Source organism: Sciurus carolinensis, chromosome 9 (genome assembly GCF_902686445.1).
Source record: "Sciurus carolinensis chromosome 9, mSciCar1.2, whole genome shotgun sequence".
NCBI classification, from domain to species: domain Eukaryota; kingdom Metazoa; phylum Chordata; class Mammalia; order Rodentia; family Sciuridae; genus Sciurus; species Sciurus carolinensis.
Window position 1 is genome coordinate 96,891,853 of NC_062221.1, and position 26,744 is coordinate 96,918,596.

Consider the following 26,744-nt stretch of genomic DNA (forward strand, 5'->3'; position numbering starts at 1 on the left):
TCCTAATTGCTGGTGAAAGACATACCAGAAAATGAACAAAAGAAGTTCAATTTTTTTCTCTCCAATGGCAGAAAAGTAGACAGTATTCTACATTATAAAACTCATACTGATAACATCACTTGTTGAGGACCTTCCCAAAGGTGTCAACTCTGCTCTCCAATCCGTTACAGAGATGTGTATGAGAATACATAATCCTATTCTGTTTCCAACTTTAAACAGCATGTGGATGTTTTATTTGCACCACGGAGTCTTTGGATGACCGGAGTTCAGAGAACAATGCTATAGCTGTGAAATGCAGAGAGTAGTTTCTAAGTTTGGTCCTCTGCTTTGTTGTTTCCATTACTTGTTGATTCAGTAACCATATTCATCTCTATTTCTTAATGGTACAAAAATAAATCAAAGCTGCTTGCTCACATATGTATAAAACTAAAATAAATCCAAAGATATTATTGGGCTCATTATTAAAAGGAAAAGTTTGAGAATCTTTTCTTCACTTAAATTGGTAGCGCGCACACACACACACACACACACAAACACACATACACACACAAACATAAATAACCCAGGTCAGCGCAGCATTTCCTGTCTCCAGTGCACCATGGCTTCATCTCTGGACGAGCTGCAGAAAGATCTAGAAGAGGCAAAGGTATTGCTGGAAAAGACCACAAGGAAAAGAGTACATGATGCCCTCACAGCAGAAAAAAAAAAACAAGATTGAGACAGAAATAAAGAACAAGATGCAACAGAAATCACAGAAGAAACCAGAACTTCTTGACAATGAAAAGCCAGTTACTGTGGTTGCTCCCATTACAACAGGATATACCGTGAAAGTCAGTAATTATGGATGGGATCAGTCAGATAAGTTTGTGAAAATCTACTTTACTCTAACGGGAGTTCATCAAGTTCCCACTGAGAATGTGCAGGTGCATTTCACAGAGAGGTCATTTGATCTTTTGGTGAAGAATCTAAATGGGAAGAGTTACTCCATGATTGTGAACAATCTCTTCAAACCAATCTCTGTGGAAGGCAGTTCAAAAAAACTCTAGACTGATACAATTCTTATCTTATGTAGAAAGAAAGCAGAAAACACGCAGTGGGAATACTTGACTTAGGTTGAAAAGGAATGTAAAGAGAAAGAAAAGCTTCATATGACACTGAAACAGATCCTAGTGAGGGATTAATGAATGTTCTAAAGAAAATTTATGAAGATGGAGATGATGATATGAAGCGAACCATTAATAAAGCCTGGGTGGAATCAAGAGAGAAGCAAGTCAAAGGAGATACAGAATTTTGAGAGTTTTTTTAAAAAGTTTTTCTGGGAACTGTGATGTGGAAATATGGATGTTTCCAATAAGGGAATGTTGGAGAGCTGCACATATAAATTTGATGTAACTATTTACACAGTAAAGGCAGTAAATTCTCCATTTCTTTCCTGGAGGATTTATTTAAATAAAATGTGCTTATTAAATACTCCAAAGATGGTTTCGTTGGTACCTGGTCATTTTTCCCTCCAAGAAAGGGTTATATGGTATTTTAATTGAAATGTAAAAAGCAAGTCTTACCTAATGAAAATGGTACATTATTTTTCTTCAGCTAGAAATATTTGCTTGCCTGTAAGTTAGTACATCAGTTCAAATCAATGTAATGAGTAAAACCTGATGTTTTGCATAAAATGCAGTTGTACTTGTGCTTGAAAGTACTTGTGCTGTAGAGTGATTGCTTATTTCTGACTTAAGCAGTGCATTACCATGCACTAATAATCCAGTCACATGTTTGTGTGTAGATTTAAATAATAACAAAATTGAAATTGAAACTAAATAAAAGCAAGGATAAGCATCTTTTTTAGGAGCAATTACTAAGGTCTGCTGTGGATCAGATGGCATATAAAAGTAATAACCATTAAGCAAAAAATTTGAAAATTCATCTATTTCTAGGTTCAATAAAGTCGGATTTTTATTTAAATAAATAATCCAAAATATTTCAAGACCAACCTTATGCATGTATTTAAAAATTAAAACATTGTTAATTAAACCACTATTTTAAAATTAACAGATCATCTAAAAATAAAAACATTTGATAGCACTGAAAGGTTACTTAGATTATGGGAAAAGATACAGTATCTTACACTGCTTGTTGGTAAGAGTGTGAACTGCTTTCAATTTTTTAAAATGCAAATTGGAAATATATATAAAAATATGAAGTGTATGTTCCCATTAACATACCAATTTTAATTTCATTAATATTTTACATGTTAACTCAAATAAGTGCTACAAATACACATTAAATATGCTGATTTTTCTACTTGCAATAGGCCAAAATAGAAAAGAAATAATCTAAATGCCCATAGAGAGGAAGAATGGCAAAATAAGTAATGTCACTTTTGTGAAATACAACATGGTATATACTCTGTATGGAAAAGGATATAAGTTTAAAATGTATGTAGTTATAGTATCCTTCAATTTGCATAAAATGGCATATATTATTCACACAACAGAAAGTTTTAATGAGGAATGACAAATGAATAAAGGCACAGAGAGGTGACTCATAAATAAAAAATATATATGGCCAATAAACATGCTGAAAACATGTAATTTTGCTAGGATTTGAATAAATCCCATTTGAAACTAACACAGATTTTGTTTTAAAACAATAATTTGAAGTTCTAAGAAAGGAGAGATATGCTTATCCATAAGTAACTTAATAACAGCAATAATCTTTCATATAGATGCATATATGCATAGATTATTTCTCAATAGCTACGAAAAAAATTAAGTTTTGCATATGATTTAGGATTATATGAGATGGAAGAGTCACCTTTTAAAAATAAATCTGATTTAACTGTTTCAATTTTGTTTTACAGAAAGGATGCATTACTAATATTTTTTTTAATTACCTTTAAAAAGTTTAAGAGATTGCCAAAATATTAACATAAATTTTTAGACAAAACTTCCCCTGTATGGCCTAAATAATATAGTGCCTTTAATGGAGTAAGACTAGTTGTGTAAATGTAGTTTAAAAATTTCCATTGTGTGACAAAAATCTCTGAAATTTCTTTCCAGGGCTAGTAGAGATACTATCTCTCTTGGCTCCATTGCCTTAGGCTATTTATTCCTGGTCACTGATTCTAATAGCATGACTGTAAAAAGTGGAATAATAAGATTGAACAACCTAATTTTTCTCCTGTCCTGAGTTCTTAAATCTCCCTCAAGGAGAACTCACCTTCAAGTGAAGAGATCTTTCAAAAATCGAGGAATCCCAGTGGAGTGTTTGGGTCAGCTATGATATAAGGAAATACTTGTACATGCTTTTCTTTAACCCCCTCTTGTTCAACAGTCATTTTAAATATTCGGACACACATACACATACAAAACCAGACAATTTTCCAAAGGAATATGATTTGGGAAAAATTAGAGGCATGTTAAAACATCGTTCAATAAAGAAATTTTTTAATGTCATATGACATTGATCAGAAAGAAAAATGGAATAGGGTAAAGGGATGAATTACATGCAAGATACACCATTTGGATGCCAAGGACTCTATCCTGATTAAAAGAGAGAAAAAAAAAAAGTAAAAGCAATCTCATATCTCAGCTGTCACACATCCGCAGTTTCTTATTTTAGAGTAACTCTAAGTCACATGTGGTGTGAACAGCCATGTGGAAAAAAGAAAGCAGATTCTCCTCATAAAAATGATAACAGAAGATAGGAAAAATAGAAGAGGGCACTTTGCTCTATGCTACAGGCAGTTACAGAGCTTTTGATGTAGAAGTTAATCTGAAGCCTGGAGTGGAAGACCCACATGCTGTGAGCAAAACGCACCTCTCAGTAGGCTGCTGAACCTAGGAAAAAATGCAGTTAATTTAAGGGCTGATTTGTACCACGCCTAATGGGAAAATCTAAGGTTAGATTAAAAAGCATTTGATAACATTTAACATTCAGGCAAAAGGTCGTCACAAGCAGTGGGTAGATCCTATGTTTTGGGACTTGTTTTCAACATTGCCTATAGTTCATATAAAAATAAGTGATTTACAAATTTTATCATTAGTTAAAAAATCCCCTTTTCTATTTTAAGCCCTAATAACCAACTGTATGTGTTTAAATTGTTTCAATCAGTTATTGTCATATAACCCATGATTCTCAATTAATTTCTGTCCTGGTATTAATTTCCTAAGGCTGGTATGAAACAAACAAACAAACAAGCAAAAATGAAAATACCTATCACCTCGGTGCTTTGAAAACAGGATTGTGTTGTCCCACAGTTCTGAAAGCAAAAGTTTTATGCCTCCCTCTTCATTTGGCTCATAGATCACATTATCTGTCTCTTTGCATTGTCTTCTCTGTGCGTCTGTGTTTGCCCTTCCCTTTGAATATCTGTTACACTAGATTAGGATCAAGCCTAAAGATCTCATCTTAATTTGAACATCTGCAAATATACTATTTCCAAATAACGTCATATTCATATGTACTGGGGACTGAGACTTCAATATCTGTATGTGGGACACATTTCAAATGGCAACAGCCCCTAAATTCAAAGGCACTCCTCTAAACAGCATCACTTCCTTCAACTATTCTTATTGAGGGAGTGGAGAACAGTAAGGAATGAAAAGTTTACCAAGATGAAAAAAAAAAACAGTGACTGATACATGAAGTCTGGAAAGAAAGACCTAGTTCCTAAGAAACCACAACTCTGACAAGGAAAGTTCCCTCAGCTTTTTGAATCATTGACAAACAGGGGATCCCATTCCTCTTTTCTGATGGGAGAGTCCTAAGTAAATGATAGGATACCTTTGAGGAAAATAATCACTATCACTAGCCAGTAAAAGTCTAGAATTGCAGTGTGAATTCTATCAATTGGTGACAAAAAATTCCTAGGACCTTATTACGCTGACTGAATCATGCCATTTATCTAATTTGTTAATTAATTTTGAGATCATATCCAGGATATCAGGGACTGACAAGGCAGTCAGACACAAAGACAAATTCACCATCTCTGTTCCCTCAAAAAGACTGTAACTTAGGTGACAGCAATCCCAGAACACCCATTTCACAATAGAGGTCACTTTGAGCAATAGCTCTCAACCTCCTTTCCACTTTGGCACCTACGCAAGATGCTTAATCAGATGCAAGAAATGGTCTTATGGACAAATACAAGTTGTTGACAAAATTTTTTAAAATTATGGTAAAGATACTAAATAATTCAAAATCATTACTATATTAACATTCCCCAAGAAAACAATCACTGATGCTGTACCAATTAAGTATAATGCTGCTGCTTTTCCCATAAAGGAAGATGTGTTACAGAAATAATGTTAGCTCTACAATACCTTACAAAAAATGATTCATAAGCCTCAATAATGTGCTATTTAGTCTACACTGGTTTTTAGTACAACTGACATCAACAAACCAGAATATAAAGATGTCCAGATGAGCTCCTCTGGCTTAGAGAGTATGAATGCTTTCGGTAGCTCTCACAGCCTCTCACCTCTACTTTCCCCTATTATGAGAATGCTTCATGTTTCAATGTATTTAGTGAAGTACACTGCCAATTTTAAAATATAGAACACATATATTATTTTGTTTTGCTCATTCACTAATGAAGGAACATTTATTTATTATTGATAACTATGTTCTGGCACGCAGGACCTGCCCTTGAAGAATTGCATGTTAGGGATACAAAGAGTAGACTATTAGGCAAACAGATGATAAAGATAACCTTGATTAGTGTTAAAATCTCTGAAAAAAACCAAGAGATACAATAAAGTGAGTAGTGGAGTAGGCAGAAAGCTCCTTTAGAACGGCATCAAGGAAGGTTTTGCTGAGAACAGTCCATCATACCACATCTGTGACACAGCATTCCAGGAAAAGAAAACAGCAACAGCAAGACCAAGTGACATGAAAGAGCCAGAGATGGTAGAGAAACAAACTATTCCTAATTCTTAAAAACATCACCATTATAAGAAGAAAATGTATTTTTAAGAGGCACTTCCCCTTCATTTTCCCTTTTATTTAATTATATGTTGAATTATAAGATTTAATAATCATAAAGCACAGCCCATTAGTAACTGCTATAAAGGTTCAAACTCTAAGAATGAGCAAGTAAAAAAGCACTATTTTTGATATTGTATTTAATTCAAAATGCATGCTTATTTTGCCAGAAACACTGTGTTACGGCTGTTAAATGGTACATCATTACACTGCCAAATAGATGCTGTTTAGAGAAAACTTTAAATGGAATTACTTCCTAATGAAAACTTAGAACTCCTTTCCTAATGTGGCAAAATATTTAGAATTAAATTTTTCCTAATTTTAAAGTACTAGCATGGATGAGGCCCTGGGTTCAATTCCCAGCACTGCAAAAGAAGATGAGGGGTCCTCATTTATTTTTCTGACTTTAAATGACATATCAAAATAAATACGTGTGTATGTGTGGGGGGGGGGGGTCCCTTGGTTTGCACATGGTGCTGGGCTTGGTTTCTCTCACATTCTCTTTGGGATCCCTTTCCTCTCTCACCATTGCTTCTCTTCTGGATATATTTGGTTTTCATGAATAATTTCAGCCTTAACAAATTCTTCATTACCTAGAGTCCTCTGATTCCAAACTTTTACTCTGACTAGAGTCTCTTTTCAACACCAGATGTGAAGGTCCATCTTTCATTTACCAGCTATGATCTTTATATCTCTATTTAATGAAAATGCACACGATGGAAAACTTTAGGGTCCTCACCTAAGTCTGAAGCTCCTTAGACCATAAACTATGTCTTAGACCTTTGTATTTCTGATACAACACAATATTATCTACTGCATGGTAAAGACTAAATGAATATTTGAACAAATTTAATTTTCAAGTCATAATATGTTACAAATTTAAGATGTAAAATATACTATTTAGATTTTTTTCTTAAGACAGGTGGATGCTGGTAGGCAGCATAAACTAAATAATAAACACTTGAAATTCACCATTATTTACTGAAGGTAACGGAGGGAAAATTTAAGATTCATGAATCCCAACACCACTCTAAGAGATTTCTGTACAAAAGTAAAGGCAAACTTCTCCTCTTCACTTATTAAATTATTAAAATTGGTCTCTGCCTCTGTATTTTGTCTGCTTCTTCGGATCAGTCTGAATTATCACAATAATTCTTTTCTTTGAAATCATTCCTGAATAAGTCCTGACAGTTATTGCACTGATTTGGGTACATTTGGGAAAACATTTAGAACTCAGACATGAAAAAACTTGACTTTTGCTTTAAGTTCATTAAAACAAAAAAATAGAAACATATTTGTAAATAAGTAATGAATATCCTAAAATCTCTATAGTCCCTAAATTAACTCACTGCACATTTACTGTGCAGAGAAAACCTCAGTGAGACAGCTTGCTACAAAATGTAGGAAAAGTTAGTAGCCACAGACATCTGTTTTGATAAGATAAAACCTCTGCTTCTTTTGAGTCTTATCAACAGAAACTCATCCCATCTGGAACTAGTATGTCTTCTACAAGACTTGCCTGGAAATATTTTATGAAACTCTTCTGTTCCCTATGGTTCCTAAAACCAAGAAATCCCAGGACATATGGCCTATTTTATAACTGAACTCAACAGTGTAAATGACTTTTAGATACTCGACTACAAAAAAAAGTTAATTTAATTCATATGTTGTGCAATCTCTTTATCTAGTTTTCATGATAAATATGGGCATTTTGGGGATTGCTTTGTAAATGTTATATTTTCTTCTGTGAAAGTTCTGTAAAAGAGATTCTGTTTGGAGAATATAAGTTCCTAGAAAAAGAGGCACTGTCAAAAACTCCTCTGAGCCCATGGTAGATGGTAAAACACTCTGGATTATAAGTAAATGACAAAGAACTAAATAGAAAAATAAATGCAGTAGATGTTGAATGTTACTTGTAAGAAATATAATATTTCTAAAAAGAAACTTAATTCATTTAGTAGACAAATATTTATTGAACACTTACTCTGAATCTTATTTATTGAATTTAATCTTATTTATTGAACACTTAATCTGAATATTTATTGACCACTTACTCCTAGAATCTCTCACATGAGGCTAGTATTAATACAAAAAAAATAGCAGTTACAAACTTGGATTTAAAGTTGTGTTTCAACATGTTTTGTAATCATCAGTAATTAGATAAGCATTCTGAACATCTGTGTTCCATATGTATTATTATTTACACATGAATTTTAGACAATCAAGATGATTTACAAAGATTAAAAAGTAAACTTTATAGAGTTACTAAAAATAAACCATGTCAGATTTTTTGAATAAATGAGAAGGCATCCATACAAAATTAAAATGAAATGGAATTATAAAATGTTGGCCCACATGCCACATAAACTCATTTAATGTAATAACGAAGATATTGATTTCATACTTTGGGAAATCTCATTTTGGAAATACCTGTGACATGTAATACTGCCGTGAAATGGTGTATTTTCCCAGTATGAACTATTACACTCTAAGCATCTTGATTTCAGAGATTGTGTCTTATAATTTTTAAATTCACTTCCTCATAAACATTGGATAGTCAATAGCTTGAATTATAGCATATACATGTACAGATCCCTGAAGTTCTACATACTCAAATTTTCTTTGAAGAGTAATTGCATCTTACTATTAAGAGATGATTTTAAATAAAAGTCATCTAACATTTTATTTTTAAAAACCATGTATTCTAAAGAAAGACTTTGCTTTGATTTGGTAACATGCATATTTCATGCGCTGTACTTTGAACATTTAACCAAGAGATTCGATGTGATTACTTCAGTAACAATTCAATTTGAAATGTCAACTATGTTCAGCATTTAAAAATTAATAGCTAAATCCCTTTAAGGATCAGGGAAATTTTGTTCTGGCTTAGAATAATTTTATAGCCTATGAATCTCCTTGTGCATTGTTTGCATATTTTAAGCTATTCTGAATAATGTACTCCCTGTAAAGGCCCATTACTTCAAAGAATTTTGACAGTCACAGTTCAAGGTATTAATTTTCATGCAAGATATATATTTTCTATTGGCAGCATATTTTTCAAAACACAAATACACTTCACCCAAATTGTGAGTATGTACATTTTGAATAGGTTAAAGCAGTATACATATATTAAAAATTTGAGAATTTAATCAAGGCTTTTTTTTCCCCTCCCTTTTATTTGCTTTCTGGGAAGAGAATGAGTCAGTGAAGGAGAAAATCTGAAGCAGCAGGCATGGTGAAACCAAAGTGGCTAGAAACGGGAGTCTACACAGTGCTGCAGCTTCATACAGAGGTGGAGATTATAGCAATTTTGAGCAAAAGAGTGGGGAGCCTCATAAGTAATATGAAAATGTAAATAGGAAAATCACTGACCAACATACTTGTTGGTATCAGAAGCATTCCTTACCTAAATGAGGTTGACGGAAATGTTATTACCTTTCAATGGCACCAAGAAGAATGGTCAGAAATTCTTCTAGACTGTCAATACCATCTTATGAAAACCTGAGATGATATGTTCAGTTATTCATCCAATAAACTTATTTTTATATATCATTATTATTGACAGACTAGTCTGGGCTAGGCATTGGTGAAGTACTCAGAAAATAATACAGGGGTAAAACAGTCTCTGTCCATCTAAGGCTTGCAGCTTAATAGGGTATATAGGCTCAATCAAACACTGCCCATTAATATGTACTTACAAACTGAGATAAATGCTAGGAAAGAGAAACAGTTGGCTTTTTAAGAATATTTTGCAAGAAAGAAATCTTTCTAGGATTGTTGGATGAAAGTTGGCTTCTCTAAAGATTTGACAGAAGTACACCTTTAACATTTGATCATTTTGTTTATAGTACTTACCATGACCTACATCGTGGTAAAATCTGATATTTATATTGCCACACATGGTTCTAAGAAACTGAGGATTTTGTATGAATTGATACTTAATGGAAAATAAGGCTAATTCCATAAACACTTTCCACAAGTTTTCTTCTGTGAATTTCTCTCTACAGTCCCAGGGTATATGCACAAAAAAGTAGTAGTTGAATATCTATTTTTATAAGGTGTTGGATACAGAGCCAATATCCTTGTGCTCATTAAAGAATATGAACTATGCTATTTCTGGAGGCCCTGCCCCTTCAATATGTCTGTAACCACCTAACTTTGCCTTTTTTCCTCTACACCATTTATAATACCTCCAAGCACTCTGTAATCCATTGTGCCAGTTATTGATTTATGGGCCCTCAACTCTAAACCCATCCTTTACTGCTTGCTTTGTGTAAACAGAGCTGGTTTCCTTTTTCCTTGCCAGTTTGCATGATGCTAAATTTTGTCAGGAAAGGGCACTGGAAGGACACTGGAGGAGGAGGGTTTCTTTCTGGAATGGTGCTCTGGGCTCCTCCTTCAGGGTATGCAGCCTGTCCAGACCCTGCTCTGGCTCCTGCTTCTGGCTCCTGAAGAACAGGGAGCTATTCCAGCAACAGGTTTCTGCAAAGTGCAGAGCTTTCCCAACACTTGGTTCCTATAGTGCACAGTGGTCAGTGGCACCCATTGTGTAACCCAGGATTCCTTCAGGCAGTTTTCTAGCTAGACTTACCTCTATGAACATTTTCATAGGCACACTGGAGGACCAATTTCTGGCAATTTACTGTGTGTAAATTACCAGCCATGTCCACTGGGTTAGCATCTCAAAGACTTCTGTCAGGTGTTGAACACAGCCAAGCCCTCTCCAGCAAGATCTAGTCCTCAGCCCTGCTAGGGAGGGAGGTGGGGTCTTCATAGGAGCTCTGGCTTGGTCTAAGGGTTGGTGGCTATGCCTTCTGCTAATACTTTATCCTCTACAAGTTCTCTTCATACTTGCTAAACCCACCTTACTGAAGTCCTGTTATAGTTAAAATTCTTTATATTCACTTTCCCTGTCCAATGCACAGAGGCCTCTCTTTGTCAGATCCTGACTGATACAGCCATCAATATTTTTAAATCCCAAACAAGGGAGGCTGCATCACAACTCCAGGATGTTTCATGTGCCACTTATACACCAGTGTCGTTTCTGTTCAGTCTTTATGACATAACCAAGTCACGGGGAATCTTAGTCCACTTTCTCCTCTCCACTCTCCAAGGACCAGACCTGGACTCATGTCCTTTCTTCTCACATCCATTCTATAACAACTCTGTCATTTTCTTACAATTTTCACATAGTTATTGCTTTACCCATTTACCTCCCCAACTAAATTAGGAGCCTCTTTAAGGTAGATAGTGTGCCATTCCATGACTATATTTCCAGCACCAGGCACAGCATATATTATAGTGTACATTTTAAAAATTGTTAAATAAATGAATGTTTGAGTGAATCAGTGATCACTCTTTTCCTCTGAATCCCTGTCTAATCTGGGCTCCTTTCAGGGTCTCCTGCTTGAATGACTTTCAGAGGCAGGGTATCCAACGCCCAGTCTTATTTCTTTTCACCTTCTCATCTCCCTGTACTTTGCCCAGCTTTCTTTTTTCCATTCCCTCTTCCCATATAGTGGTAGTCTTTTTTTTCCACTTAAAACCAAGTGTATAATGTATTATAAGCATGAATTTTAATTCTATCAGCATCCAAGAAACAAAGGGGCAATAAGGACTCTAAGGTATGAGAGGTGGGGAAGGGAGGGAGGGAGGGATGGAGGGAGAGAGAGAATGAGTATGCAAGGACCTACTAAAATAAGATACTCCTTTTTGTCAGACTTGGTTATGACAAATTGCTAAGGCAGCATCACCTGTACCTGGTTCTCCAGTTCGATTCTTGCCCCTATTTCCTGCCATTTATCTCTATCTCAACTGACCTTAGTTCTGGGCTGAAAAAGGAATGTACATAGTTCCCACTCCTGTTCAATTCCTGTTTGACATCTAATTCCTGCCTACCTCTGTCATGGAGTCCACATACCATACCCAATTCCTGTTATTCCATTTCTTGGTGTTTAGGTCTTAGAATAAAACCTTTGGCTATTTCTTCACCTAATTTTCTAATATCTGTTACTAAGGTTTTCCAAGTCTTCACTTGACTGAAATCCCTATCTACCCAAGTCATTGTTATCTGCTTCTCTATTCCAGGGTTTCTATTTTGGGTTTATTAGCTAGGTTCTTGGACTGGATTTTAGCAGACTTTCTTTAAGAATGAAGGATATTAATTAATGAATCATTTTTAATGTGTAATTCTCAGTCCTAAGAAAATCTATAAATTAAAGAAGAAATTCATTGGACTTTATTCACCTGATATCTGTTTTATCCAAATCACTCACAAAATGAGTTTTTTAAAATCTAGTGCAACAGCACAATGTTAAATTTCAGTTCTTATTGTAAATTCATTTGATGAAATGATGAAATTATTTTACATCATGTATATAAATTCTGTAATGCCTCTTTCCTTAAATTTTAGCTACAGAATATAATAAGGTGCTTAGGTTCATTATTTCAAATATTACTATCTATGCCATATTGGTTATTTAAACTCAAATTTTTTGTCTATAATGGGAGGAAAAACATCTAGCAGAGGATTAAATGAAAGTACTGGACATAATGTTTTTTACATAGGAAGTGTTCAATAAATATTATTCCTATTTTATTGTCAATATATTCAAAAAATTTATCTACAGTATTTAAAAACTAAATTTTAACAATTATGTCTATCACAATCTAATTTTTTATAAGTTACTTCTGGGTACATCTATTATGCATCTAGTGCTAGATTCCTGATCAGGAAGAAACAGAACAATAAAGTCATTTGTGTAAAAATATGAGCCTATTTATGATGACCTAATTGTTTAACATTTCTCACAAACACATGAGGTAAAAAGTGAGATCTTCCTTTGTTCCCACATAACAATATTAGTTTTAAGAACATTTTTAATGAATTTCAGGTTTTTTTTAAACTTTATTTAGTCTTTTTTTTTTTTTTTTTTTTTGTACGTGGTGCTGAGAATTGAACCCAGTGCCTCATGCGTGATAGGCAAGTGCTCCACTACTGAGCCACAATTCCAGCCCCATAACAACAATATTCTTGATGAGGATATGACTGAAGTAATTTATTCAGTTTAGTGACTGAGAACATAAAGCCCTATAGAAGTGAAGCATCCTGTAGGAATTGCAATGTGTTATACTTATCAAAATCTAGAACAATTATCTTCCCCTTGAGACAAGATTGCCCGAAGGGCTCTGAGGTTTGCTTTCCAATGAAGGCATTTAGAATGCAAGAGAAAGAAATGTGTGTTTCCTATAAGACAGCAGACTTTATCTTGAATAGGCTATTATTATAAAGTCATTTGAGAAAAAAAAATTGATTCTCAGATACCAGGTTCGATGACTCTGAAAATTAGAGGTGTATCTTTGCTTTCCTCTCTTCTAGGGTCTGCCTCTTTGCTCCTATAGCCATGAAAACAATAGTTTTTTAAAATTCTCCTTTCACTTTGCTTTTCTATATTTTACTTAAGGCTTGTCTTTGTCCTTATCTTCTAGTCTTAGTGTTTGATCTAAAGACTGCACTGTTCAGGCAGAGATAATCTACTCCTATACCCCACCACCTCAGTCACAGAATGAAAAGCACAAGCTATTGAGGTTAGCTCTCAGTTGAGATCAGAAAGACATTTTCCCTCCAGCAATTTTCTGAGGCTTTTGTGTTTTTGAGAAATTGCTTCACATATGAAAATATAAAAATAATCCTCCTCACATAAGTCATAAGAAGACTTGCTCAAGCAACTTCTGTTAGATCACTGTTTAATCATTAGAATTGATTCACAGATCTCTAAATGATTTTTAAAAGTCCAGCTGCAAGCTAAAAATGATTAAGGAAAAATCCATTATGATTTATTTGGCCCTCTATGAAAGAGAAACTTAAGTTACTGCTTAATTAAAAATTATTTCTGGATATCTGAATACCTAAGTTGAAAATAATGATATAAATAATCAATAAAAATTTCCTACTCTTACTCAGATCATATTAACACTAATGTTTCAAGTAAAAGGCACATGTAAGCTTAATATATATGCATATATATTCATATATAAGATATGTAAATATGGATATCTTTATGTATGTATATTTGTATTATAATTTTTTAATAATAAAAATTATTTAATTCGAGAATAGCATTTCCAAAATTTTCTCTGACATGCAACTGAATACTATAAATTATTCTCATTTCTTACAACTAAAATGGGATGAAAATATTGTTTAAATTAAAATAAGAAATCAATAAAAAAGTCAATATTATTATTTAGGGAAAATGAGAAAGCAACATATAATAAACCCAAGAAAAGAATAAAACTAGGTAATTCATCTTCTTTTTGTAGAGGAATAGAAACTTCAGTGCTTACCAATGATAAAGGAATAGAATCTAAAATAAGGCTTCATTGCAAAAGGGCTGAATTCTTCCCTACAGTCTAAGAAATAGAAGTCCTTTCATGCCTGAAGTAGGAGAGAGAATTAATAATTGGTTCAACTACGAACAGTATTCAAAGTATCCTATTCTTATACATAAATTAGAAGTAGGTCCCTTTTGCCAAAAAAAAAAAAAAAATGCATGGTGACTATGAAAGCTTTGGTAGGTGCTTCTATTAATGACTCTCCCGACTTCAGTGACTCTGGGCTTGGTCACATGATTTGCACAAACATCTCCTGAGAGAGAAGGTCAATCTGGAAGAACTGTTCCTCTCATCTCTCATGACAGTGCTTCCCCTAACTATCATGAGCTGGGGAAGAATGACAGAATTTGTGAAGAAGTTTGAATGGAGAAGTGGATGTCAAATTTAGGATCGACATATAATTTGTTATCTCAACGGGGACACTGGAGTGAAGGCAATGACAGTTGTAAACTGAGAATATTTCAGGCATGCTATCAAATGGACTTAAGATAGGTCAGAATGCGTGCAGGGTCCACCTGTAATCCCAGCTACGTGGGAGGCCAAGGCAGGAGGATCCAAGTTCAAGAACAACCTGAGCAATTTAGGGAGAACCTGTCTCAAAGTAAAGATAAAAATGGGCTGGGGATATAGCCAAGTAGTAAAAGCTTGAGTTAATCCCTCGTATTGCGCGCGCGCGCGTGCACACACACACACACACACACACACACACACACAAAAGGTTGGAATGCTGTATTGTTTACTGCAGTGAAATCAGTCATCATGAGATGAATCATATTTCCTATAATTCTGGGTATGGTACTGATTTTGATTTTCTCTAAATAAGGGATTAGAAAAATGATATTCTGGATCTAGTAATAAGAAATATCTTTTACAGAAGAAAGTTAACAATTCTAGGCAAATCATAACTACAGAATATGTAAGGATAGAATAAATTGCACAGGAAATTAAATACAATTACAAATTAAAATACCATATTTTGGCTTGCCCCCCAGAGAAAGAAAGGAGAGCACCTGCACCACCACCCCCCCCCCCCCGCAACCAGCTGTCAGTCCCATGAAGAGGAGAGGAGAGCAACCACGCTGCAGTCCCCCGGCTCCCCAGGCCAGCCTCCATCTTGGGACACTATAGCCAATGCCAGCCATAGCTCCCAACCTAGGTCAACATACGAGACCTGGAGGCAACAGCCCACTGCAACAAAGCACACCAAACACTGCATATATAACAGGCCAGCACAGCCTGCCCTTTCAGCCTCATCTCTGGAAGTGGTCAGCTCCATCCTAGGTTACCTCTCCACCATCTTTAGTTGGGGCCAGCTTTCATTGTGGGACACTGGCTGGAGACTATAAGCCCAATATAAAGGTACCTACAGGTTAGCCGCTGCCACCAGTATCAACTAGGGACATGGTTGCTTCCACCTAGGAACAACAGCCAGGACCTGGAAGAACACTTCAAAGGTCTCAACAGGCTTGGTTACACGGAGAGTCCCATTCTCTCTTCTCTCCTGCTAATAGTCAATTTCTACTGATTGCTCTTTCACTATTCCTATGATCTAATACCCCTATATTCTCATCTCCTACCCCATAAACATCACACCCTACACCCCCTTCTCTTTTTGTCCATCATTAACAACTGTAGACGCTATTGCAAACATACTGTTTATACTGAAGAGAATAATTGAACACATCAATTCTGTTTATTGTGGCAAAACTATAAACATCTTAATAGGGGCTGATTTAAAGCTATATATTATTTGCATCGGGGGCTGTTAATATTGATCTCCCCTTTAAAGGAGAGAAACCTTCAAGGACATTATAAATCTATAAGGTAAAACCTTAATACTTCTGATCCTCACTGCTAGAGGAGAAGAGATGAAAGCAAAGAGAAAAAACAAGGGAAGAAAGCACCCCAAACGAACCAAGACACCACAATAAAAAGAATTCATAGACAGCACAGTAGAAGAAAAGTCAGAGAATTCAGAATGTACATAACTAAAATGACTTGAAAAGTAAAGAATGATGTAAGAGAACAAATGTAGGCAGCAAAAGATTACTTCAATAAAGAGACAGAGATAATGAAAAAAAGAAAAAAACAAATCCTTGAAATGAAGGAAACAATCAATCAAATTAAAAACTCAATAGAAAGCATCAGCAACAGACTAGACCACTTGGAAGGCAGAACCTTAGGTATTGAAGACAAAATATATAATCTAGAAAGTAAAACTGACCCCAAGAGAAGTTGGTAAGGAACCATGAACAGAACTTCCAAGAAATGGAAAGATCAAATTTAAGACTCATTGGGATAGAGGGAGGTACAGAGAAACAGACAAAAGGAATGTACAATCTTTTCAGTGAAATAAGAGACAATTTCCAAACCTGAAGAATGAAATGGAAAATAAAATATAAGAGGCTTATAGAACCCAAATGTACAAAATTACAACAGACCCATACCAAGGCACATTATATTGAAAATTCCTAGCATACAAAATAAAGATGGAATCTTAAAGACCACAAGAGAAAAGGTTCAAATTACAATAGGGGCAAACCAATTCAGATCTCAGCAGATCTTTCAACCGAGAACCTTAGAGCTAGGAGGTCCTGGAACAACTTATACCAAGCTCTGAAAGATAATGGATGCCAACCAAGAATCTTATATCCAGCAAATTAAGTTTCACATTTGATGATGAGATAAAAACCTTCCATGATAAATAAAAGTTAAAAGAATTTTGCAACTAGAAAGCCTGCACTACAAAACATTCTTAGCAAAATATTTCATGAAGAGGAAATGAAATTGACAATGAAAGAGCAAAGGAAGGAACGTCACTAAAGGAAAAGCCAATCAAAGGAGAGAAACTAAGTAAAAAATAAAAAATAAATCAAAATAACTGGAAGTACAAATCATATCTCAATAATAACCCTGAATGTTAATGACCTAAACTCATTAATCAAAAGACATAGACTGGCAGACTGGATTTTTAAAAAAAGATCCAACAATATGCATTCAAGAGAACCATCTCATAGGAAAAGACACCCACAGACTGAAAGTGAAAGGATGGGGGAAAAAACATATCATTCTCATGGTCTGTGTATAAAAGCAAGGGTTTCCATCCTCATATCAGATAAAGTGAACTTCAAGTCAAAGTTAGTCAGAAGAGATGAAGACCATTTCATACTGCTTAAGAGAATCATAAATCAACAAGACATAACAGTTGTAAATAGTTAAGCCTCAAACACTGGAGCACCTATGTACATCATTCCAATTTCAAGAATCAAATAGACCACAACACAGTATACTGGGTGACTTTAACACACCTCTCTCACCATTGGATAGATCTTCCAAATAAAAATTAAACAAAGAAACTAGAGAACTCAATAATACAATCAATAACTTAGAATGCACAGACATATATAAAATATTTCACCCATCAATGAGCGAATACACTTTTTTTCTCAGGAGCACATGGATTCTTCTCTAAAACTGACAATATGTTATGCCACAAAGCAACTGTTAACAAATACAAAAAAGCAAAGGTCCTACCCTGCATTCTATCAGATCTTAATGGAATGAAACCAGAAATCGATAACAAAATAAAATACAGAAGCTCCTCCAAAACCTGGAGACTAAATAATATGCTAATGAATGATGCATGGATAACAGAAGAAGTCAGGAAAGAGATTAAAGAATTCTTAGAGGTAAATGAGAATACAAAATATCAAAATCTCTGGGACACTATGAAGGCAGTGCTAAGAGGAAAGTTCACTGCATTGAGTTCATTCATTAATAGAATGAAAAGTCAACAATAAATGACATAACATGACATTTCAAAGTCCTAGAAAAAGAGGAACAAGTCAATAATGAAAGTAGTAGAAGACAGGAAATAATGAAAATCAAACCTGAAATTAATGAAACTGAAGCAAAAGAAACAATTGAAAAAATTGACAAAACAAAAAGTTGGTTCTTTGAACCAACCTAGGTGTTCTTCAATTGATGAATGGATAAAGAAAATGTGGTATATATATATATATATATATATATATATATATATATATATATACACATTGTGTGTATATATATATATATACACACAATGGAATATTATTCAGCCATAAAGAATGATAAAATTATGGCATTTGCAGGCAAATGGATGAAACTGGAGAATATCATGCTAAGTGAGATAAGCCAATCTCAAAAAACCAATGGACGAATGATATCGCTAATAAATGGATGATGACACATAATGGGGGGGTGGGAGGGGTTAGTGTTAAGGTTAGAGTTAGGGTTAGGGAGGGGGGCAAGAATGGAGGAAGGAAGGACTGTATAGAGGGATAAGAGGGGTGGGAGGGGTGGGGGGGAAGGGAAAAAAATAACAGAATGAATCAAACAACATTACCCTATGTAAATTTATGATTACACAAATGGTATGCCTTTACGCCATGTACAAAGAGAGAAACTTCATGTATCCCATTTGTTTACAATAAAAAAAAAAAGTTGGTTCTTTGAAAAAATAAATAAAATGGATAAAACCCTAGCCGCACTAACAAAGAGGAGAGAAAAAACTCAAATTATTAAAATTTGTGATAAAAAAGGAAATATCACAATGGACACTATTGAAATACAGAAGATAATTAGAAACTTTTTTGAAAATTTGTACTCCAACAAAATAGAAAATCTTGAAAACAACAAATAATTTCTAGGGACTTATGAACTACCCAAACTGAATCAGGAGAACATATACAATTTAAACAGATCAATTTCAAGCAATGAAATAGAAGATGCCATCAAAAGCCTACCAACCAAAAAAAGCCCAGGACTAGACAGATTCTCATCTGAGTTCTTCAAGAACTTCAAAGAAGAATACTATTACTTCTCACAATATTCCATGAAACAGAAAAGGAGGAAACTCTCCCAATCTCATTCTATGAAGCTAGAGTATCACACTAATACCCAAAACAGGCAAAGATACATCAAGGAAAGAAAACTTCAGACCAATATCCCTGATAAACACTGATGCAAAAATTCATAATAAAATTCTAGTAAATCACATACAAAAACATATTAAAAAGATAGTGCACCACAATCAAGTGGGGTTCATTCCAGGGATGCAAGGTTGGTTCAACATACAGGAATCAATAAACATAATACATCATATCAATAGACTTAAAGATAAGAATCACATGAACATCTCAATATATGGAGAAAAGGCATTTGACAGAATACAGCACCTCATCATGGTCAAAGGACTAAAAAACTTGGGGATAGTAGGAACATACCTCAACATTGTAAAAGTTATCCTCATTCTAAATGGGCAAAAACTGAAAGCATCCCTCCTAAAAATTGGAACAAGACAAGGATATCCTCTTTTACAACTTCTATTCAACAAAGTCCTTGAAAATCTGGCCAGAGCAATTAGACAGATTTAAGAAACCAAAGGGATATGAAAAGGAAAAAAAATAACTCAAACTATCACTGCCAATGACATGATTCTATATTTAAAGGATCCAAAATATTCCACCAGAAAACTTCTAAAACTCATAAACAAATTCAGCAAAGTAGCAGGATATAAAATCAACACCCATAAATTTAATGCATTTCTACACAGCAGTGATGAATCCTCTGAAAGAGAAATTAGGAAAACTACTCCATTCACAATAGTTTCAAAAAAATAAAATAAAATAAAATACTCAGGAATCAGTTTAACAAAAGAGGTGCAAGACTTCTACAATGAAAACTATAGAACGCTAAAGAAATTAAAGAAAAGCTTAGAAGATGGAAAGATCTCCATGTTCTTGGAGACAGAATTAATACTGTCAAAATGACCATACTATCAAAAGTGTTATATAGATTCTACGCAATTCCAATTAAAATCTCAACATCTTTCCTCAAGAAAATAGAGAAAGCAATTATGAAATTCATTTGGAAAAATAAGGCGCCCAGAATAGCCAAAGCAATCATTAGAAAGAAGAGTGAAGCAGGAGGCATCACAATACCAGACTTTCAACTATACTACAGAGCTATAGTAACAAAAATGGCAAGTTATTAGCACCAAAATAGACAGGTAAACCAATGGTACAGAATAGAAGACACAGAGACAAACTCACATAAATACAGTTATCTCATACTAGACAAAGGTGCCAAAAACATGGAGAAAAGATAGCCTCTTCAACAAATGGTGCTGGGAAAACTGGAAATCCATATGTAGCAAAATGAAATTAAACCCCTATCTCTCACCCTGCACAAAACTCAAAGTACATCAAGGACCTAGGAATTAGACCAGAGACCCTGAATCTAATAGAAGAAAAAGTAGGCCCAAATCTTCATCATTTCAACTTAGGACCTGATTTCCTCAACAAGACACCTAAAGTGCAAGAAATAAAATCAAGAATCAACAAATGGGATGGATTCAAACTATAAAGCTTCTTTTTGGCAAAGGAAACAATCTGTGAAGAGAAAGTCTAAAGTGTGGGAGTAAATCTTTACCACATGCACATCAGATAGAGCACTAATTCCAGGATATATAAAGAACACAAAAAACTTGACACCAAATAAAAATAAATAAATAAATAACCTAGTCAATAAATGGACTAAGGAACTAGGCAGATACTTCACAGAAGAAGATATAAAACTGATAAACAAAAAAATCTTCAACATCTGTAGCAATTAGAGAAATGCAAATCAAAACTATTCTAAGATCATCTCACTCCAGTCAGAATGGCAATGATCAAGAATACAAGCAACAATAAGTGTTGGCGAGAATGTGGAGGAAAAGGTACACTCATACATTGCTGATGGGACTGCAAATTGGTGCAAGCATTCCGGAAAGCCATATGGAGATTCCTTAGAAAACATGGAAGGGAACCACCATTTGACCCAGCTATTCCACTCCTTCGTCTATACCCAAAAGACTTAAAATCTGTATAGTACCATGATGCAGCCATATCAATGTGTTTATAGCAGCTGAATTCATAATAGCTAAGCTATGAAATAAAACGATGTCCTTCAATAGATGAATGGATCAAGAAAATGTAGCATATATACACAATGGAATATTACTCAGCCTTAAAGGAAAATAAAATTATGGCATTTGCAGGTCAATGGATGGAAGTGGAGGATATCATGCTAAATGAAATAAGGCAATCCCCAAAACCAAAGGCCAAATGTTTTCTCTCATATGTAGATGCTGATCCAAAATGGGGGTCAGTGAAGGAACTTTGGATTGGGCAGAGGAGAGTGAGGGGAAGAAAGAGGGCAAGGGGTTGGTAGGATGGTGGAATGAGATCAACATTAACCTAAGTATTTGTGTGATCGCACAAATGGTATGGACTCTACATCATGAACAACCAGAGAAATGGATAGTTGTGTTTAATTCATGTACAATGAATCAAAATGCATTCTGCTGTCAAGTATAACTAATTTGAACAAATAAAAATTTTAAAAATACCATATTTTATTACGACAGATCAAAAATCTCCCAAATTAAAAATGTAAAACTGAATTTTCTATAGTAGCCTATACTTACCCATTGAAATATGTTTATATATATGTTTATATATATGTAGGTTGTGTATATATTTACTATATGTAATAAATAATACATGCATAAATATATATGCATACATATAATACATATATATTGTATGTGTATATATATGTATGTATATACACATACATATATATACATATTTAAAAGTAAGCAGTGGCTCAGTGATAATGTGCCTAGATTGCACAGGTCCTGGGTTCAATTCCCAGCAGTACAATCAATCAATAAATAAAAAAATGTGCTAATGGGAAAATATGTGAATGCTATTTAATAAAACGATTTCCTCAAAAAAGTGCATATATGATTTACCATTAGAAAAAATCATTTTCAAATACTATATAAGGAAGTATACGCCTGGAGGACAGTTTTTCCCCAACATTACATTTTATCTAACAACCACTCTGTTTTCTTAATGTCTCTTACCACACTCATGCACTCAGCTGTTCATTTTAGTGTCAGTCAGCAAGCCCTTGTGTATTTCCAGACGAATCTAATTCCTGAAAGAGTATAAACCTTTCTAAAAATTAATGACCCAGGCAGAAGTCTTTCTATAAACAAACCATTTCTACTCATGAATCTTAATTAGAAGAGGTTTTCAAGCTAAGATTTCCCAAGTTCCCTCTACAGATGAGGGATATTCATTTATTCTTTGCAACTGTATCATAATACATTTGCAGCACTCTCAGGACTTAAATCAGGTAGGCTATATTTAAGCCATGTTCTCAAACTTTGATGTGAATGAGAATCACTTTAGAAGTTTGTTAAAAATTCATATCCCCAGGGTGTATCCTCAGAGGCTCAGCATCAGTACGTTTGGTTAGAGCATAGGTATTTTCATGTTTATAAGCAACACAGATCATTCTAATGCAGGTTTTCCTTGAGTATGCTTCTGATTTGGTGTCTTTTAGGCGAAAGTCTGCAATATTTTATAGGAGGAAAGTAAGTTAAATGTGTTGGTCACTTCCCATTCAACTACTTAGAATCACGTAAGAATAAGAGTTAGATTTTCAAAAATACAACCAAGAAGAATCATCCTCATTATTTTCCACAGAGGGAAATGGGAAAAAAAAAGTAACTAAAAGAAAAATGAGAGGACAAAGGGAGAAAATAAAGATATAATTATCCTAGGAAAAAATTATAAAAGAAAAGAGAAAAATTCAAAAAAGTATCTACTCAATTATGAAATTTCAAAATTTTAAGCACATACAAAATCACCACTGTCATATAAAATAGGTCAAATAAAATTATGAGTATCAGACAAAACTTAGATATGTATTTCATCTTTTCTGAGTATAACAGCCTTTATAAACACCAGTTAGAAGTATTTCTTTCATATTATTGTTACTGGCATATTCAACATATTTTTTAAAATAAAACACATTTAACTCTTAACGTGGGGCCTAGTGACAGAACTACTTTAAAAAGTAAATATTGATTGTTTTTATTTAAGGAGATGTTTAAATCAGTTCAGTGACTATATTGTCATAGTTTCTACCATTCCATAATGGTGTACTTATTAAAATATCTTAAAAAGGAAAATAAATGAAAATGAAATCATTTTCCCCTTTGCTTTTGAAACTCAATGTTCTTTTCTCTAATAACTCATATGTATTTTCAGGAGACTCATTATGATCATGTGGGTAGACAAACCAAAGGGAATCTGGAACCTGGTTTTAGTCAATCAAGTAAGAAATCATTATAAAGAAATATTAAATTTATAGGCCTTGATGCGGTGTCTCTTTTTAAGGATTCAGGTAGTTTCCCCAACATGTTTTTGCTTATTAAGTATTATGCCAATCTGCTGCTTTTCCTGTCTCCTGGCTTCTTCCATCTGCCAGTTGTTCAGCACTAATGTTATTTGTGAGGTAAGCCCATAGGAACTTGTTACCACCTAGCCATGAAAGACAAAAGGCAGCCAGTGGGCACTGTGGTAAAATCCTGGGCTTGACATTTTGAACCCATTAAGTTCCATCTAAGTTAGAGAAACACAAGAAAGGATCCAGATATTCATGGTCCTGAAATTACATTATTCGGAGCTTTCCTTAGGTTCAAGGTAAAGGGCCTTGATAGGGACTCAAGAAAATGAGGTACCCTGAAGTTTAAGGTTTGTTATCTACAAGATAAATTTAACTTTGGAGGGATAGTCATGATCCCTCCCACTCTGATAAATGTAAAATGTAAGGCAGGATGTCTGCCCAATGTACATTATCAGATTAGTGTAAGGGGGATCTAAATTAAATGACATACATGGCTGTGCACTGAGGGTCTCACAGGTACAAATTGTATTAGGAAACACTGGTTCCTATTAAGGTTGACTTCTGCCAGAATACCAATTCCAGGCTGCTGGGGACCTTTCATTCTTGCATTACCCTTCTGAGTCCTTGGTTCCTCACCCTCTCCAGTCTCCCTAGATTTTCAACAAATTTCTTGACTGCTTGGTCATTTCTTTCTACTTTACTCAATTTAGTAATTGTTTAGTAAAGTGCCTGCTAAAATCAGGAAACCAGTTTTGATCCTCTCCTTGAAGTCTTGCCAATTCTGGTTCACTCACTGGCTCTGAGAACCAGCACATGTTGCTGTGCATTGTTTTTGATCCCACATTGCTGCACAATTTCAATATACTACTCTTTCTTTAGACCAAGTACCCAGTTGTCCACTCTCTTAAGAATCTCCACCCCAGGGCAATGCTTCACTGTTCTATCATTTACTACCCAAAGATGATGTTAACTTCGACAGAATTAACTGTAAAAGGCATCATGATAAAATATCTTTATTACTTCATTCAGAGGCTACTGCAATACCCTAAATAAGGTTCCCAATTAATCAATACCTTTTAACTTTTCCATTCTTGTGGAAGGGTCAGGTAATACTTTATACTTTGTGGGTCATGTGTGTCTCTCTTGCAGCTCTCATCTCTGCTATTATAGTACAATTGAAAGAATCTTAAACAATATTTAGATGCATAAGGATGATCATGTTCCAACAAAAACTTATTTATCATCATTTAAACTTTATACAATTTCCATGTATTATTTTTCCCATGCATTTAAAAAATGGATATATCATTTATAGCGCTCCAGTTTATCAACCTCACTCCACACTCTCTTATCTCCTACTGCCAGGTTCACCTTCCAAAAAGTATTTCTTTTGCTCTAACCAAGAATTTGAGTCATTCCTTTTCACTGTTCATCCAGTGTCAAACAAGTGGATCTTTTTTCCTGGACAGTTTTCCTGGTTTCCATTCTGAATTATTATTGTTTCTGTCACAATATGTGCCCTCTCTTTCTGGTTACTGCACTTAAAACTAATTTTACATTTACCTTATCTCTTAGATCTGTCCTTATGTCCATTCCCCACCACAGTTTGCAGTGTGTCTTTTGGTAACATGTTGGTGGTCTCCCCTGGATAGATTTGACATTATGCCCATGATGGATTGAGATGTTAAGTGCACTCTCCTAGGGTTTATTAAGTTCTACTGGTGGAAACAAGATGCATATGTGATTTCTTTAAACTTTCTATAATCCCCATTATTTTCAAATGAAATCCAAATACCAGTCAGGAACTGAAGTTTAATAATGGCTTCTGACACATTTTTGGCTTACTGCTTAATCACTAATTCAATTAACTTCTTTAAAAGACCAAAATACCCCTTTTTTTCATCACTGAATACATTTTTTCACTTAAATCATTAATTTACTCAGCTTATATTGAGAAGCCACTAAATTCCAGATCTTATTAAGACAGCTACAAAAACACACAGCACAGACTCCTTCCTCAAAGAACACACACACTAAAGTGAGTCACACACTAAAAGAAAACATGAAAAGTCTTTGACAACTGCTATAAAGGAAGCATAAGTTCTCAGAGCAAAAGAGGTAGGGAGGACTTCCTATAGTATCATAACTGGAAATGGGTAAAAAATTACCAGGCAAGAAATTGGAAGGAGGTATTTCAAGGCATTGTGAACACTGGATAGTTCAATGATACCAAGGAAACGTGTGGGGTAGGTACAGAATACAGGTAGGCAACATAGTGTTAAAAGTGTATATTCTAGATCCAGACTGTTTGGATTCAAATGCCAATTTTTTCATTTAATTAACTGTGCAGCATTAGGCAAGTCACTTTAGCTTGGTTTTCATCTGTATTAAATGAGAAGAATAATCACAACTCATAGGGTTTTCATGAGGAGTCAATACATGTATACTTGGCCCATAATAAAAAAAAATGTTGCATCATTTTAATTACAATACTTACCTTCATCTTGTTGGGCATTTCACATAGCTCACTATGGCTAGTGGACAGAGCGTCAGATGTGTGACATTGTGAATAGTCTTATAAATGGACTATCTGTTTTGGAATATATCATGTACTATGTTTGGTTGTGAATGCCCCAGTGATCAGGTTATATTCTGGAAAAGTTGTAACAGAATCTCTGAGGGTAAGATACAAACATCATTAAAGTTTTCCAGTCAAAGTTAATGTTAAGGCCACAGTGGGAACTATGGAAGTAACTAGAAATGATCTTCCTCCTGGAAGTTACTGTAGTACTTCTTGCACAACTTTGGGATATGATGTCAAATATTGAATAAGTTTTAAAAATATATACCCCTGAATTCCATTCTCAGAGTGTTCACTCCTTGGCATAGAGCCAAGGGATATTTATTTTTACAAAGTATTCCAGGTTATTCTCATGTAAGTGATATGCATATGAATCTTTAAGCAAACACTGCACATCACAAATGACACATATAGTATCTTGCATTTTAATTACTCTAAAAAGTTTTATCTCTTTTGCAAAATAGCAATTTCCTAGGCACAGGAGTCAGGGCTT

At 34.5% G+C, this 26,744-nt stretch overlaps 1 protein-coding gene and 1 pseudogene across 2 annotated transcripts in view; one reads left to right on the forward strand and one right to left on the reverse strand.

Moving 5' to 3' along the window:
• Nucleotides 1-26,744, reverse strand: part of Epha6 (EPH receptor A6) — an 874,627-nt gene that overhangs the window by 635,274 nt on the left and 212,609 nt on the right. The gene's annotated exons all lie outside the window — the stretch shown is intronic.
• LOC124992513 (calcyclin-binding protein-like) lies at nucleotides 599-1,294 on the forward strand (annotated as a pseudogene).